This window comes from Aythya ferina, assembly GCF_964211825.1.
Source record: "Aythya ferina genome assembly, chromosome: 1".
Classification (NCBI taxonomy): domain Eukaryota; kingdom Metazoa; phylum Chordata; class Aves; order Anseriformes; family Anatidae; genus Aythya; species Aythya ferina.
The window spans coordinates 116,236,570-116,238,581 of NC_140296.1; positions in this window are offsets into that span (position 1 = coordinate 116,236,570).

A 2,012-nucleotide genomic window follows, 5' to 3' on the forward strand; every position below is an offset into this window, starting at 1 on the left:
AGAAAAATTGTGGGGCAGAAGCAGGAGGAAACAACAAAAATGATATTCATAGTAATTTGTTTGTTTGTTTGTTTTGTATGGTGCTTTGGTAATATTGACAGATTCCTAAAACTTTATCTCATAGCTCCGCTGTACTTTGAAGGCAAAGAAACTGTAGGATTCAATGTTTAATTGCTTTGGTGTAAATTAGCAATCAGTGTTCTAGAATATTAAAGTGCCAGGCAAGTGAGTGACACTTGATAACATAGGAGAACTGTAAAAAAAAACGCCTTAGCAAGAGAAATAGAGCAGTAGATGAGAGGACCTTATTTTCTATTTTTAATGAATTCAGTATAAAACTTCCACGTTATTTCCCCAAGCAACCTTAGCAAAGGGAAAAGTGGAATTTTAGATTTTGAAAATAATTATGTAGGCCCTGATTTTGTATTCACTTAATATATCTGTATGGGTTGTTGAATCAGAAATCGGATTCGTTGCTGCAGTCATGGGACGGCTCGTCCACTGGTTTTCTGAAGATTCAGGATTAAAACGGGAGGTGGAAAGTGAGGCTAAAGGTGCCCGTGATTTATGGAACTGCATCAGCTTCATAAAATGTTATGTTTCGATGGAGATTTCAGGTATTAATTTGAGAGAAGTTAGTTGTGTAAGTTCAAATGAGCTTGTAACGTGGAAGAAAACTCAAGTGCTGTACACAGCATGGAGTTACCCACCCGCCACCAGGTAACCTCTGCAGTGTGACTCTTTAGCATGAAAGCCTTAATTCTGATGCAGACAGCTGAAGGCCAGCCTGAGTCCAGGATAGCCATAACCTTGCTCATTGGTGTTTATCGACTCCTGTCAGCTGTCTCTGCGGCACTGACATAAATATGGCTATGTCAAGCTATAAAGATAGCTCCGTACCAATTTAGTTTAGTTCACTTACTTTAGCTCTGAGAATGGATAGACACTGATAGCTGTGGCAGACTAGCTCCTGGCATAGTCTTGTAAAGACATTTTACAGTAATCTGAATGTCTCGTCTATTTAAAGGACATTTTTTTTTTTTACTTTGGCTTGATACAATTTCAAGTATGGCTAGAAGCTAATGTTCAGGTAACTTAAAAACAAGGAAGCAAACTTAAAAACAAGGAAACAAACAAACAAACTTACCTCCTAAAAATTCCAGGTGAAATTCCAGAATTACACGCCCCATGTTCTTCAAATCTTCTGAGACCATGCTCCAGACATATACATGGGCCTATAGTCAGCATACACAAGATATTGTAAGTCTAGCTACAGCTCTGACACAGGTACAATAGGTTTGTATGCAAAACAGTGGCCAGGATTTCTCCTCAGTTGCTTTGATGTAAATGTAGAGTAGCTTTACCATCTTCACTACCGAATATAAAGCAGTGCAGAACAGATAGATACAACTTCAGAGCTACATTTGAAACAGAATGCTTCCATTTAAAATATAAAAGTGTTCTATTTGAGTGAAAGCTGTTATTTCATAAAAAATAATGTTTTATTTTAAACAAAATTATTATTAGAAACAGTTATGTCAGAAATACTACATTTGCCCGCATAGAGGCAGGTATATATATTTTAGTAATACATTTAAATTATGCCAGAAAGCATATTTTTGCAATGGTTATTAGAGGTTACATGACATTAGTTACTTCATTATTCATATTCAATATTAACAATTTATTAAACTGTAATAAAAGTCCTCGGCCTCATCCATTGCAAGTTGAAAGTGAGAACAGTGAAATGTTATCCTTGAAACCTATTAAAGGTACAGAGTTAGAAGAATGTAAAAAGAGGATCAAGTTAGGATGGTGTTTCAGAGAATCTAATGATGATGAAAGAAGACTATTCATTAGGCAGTATTTTTATTTTATCTTCCTTCTAATTAATTAAAGGTGCCTAGCTAGTCTTTATACAACGCCAGAATTTGTGCTAAAATACAAAGTGGAAAAGTGAGAAGAGTTTTCCGGATATGATACTAGAGTGAGCTTTGGGTCTAGATTTGTTG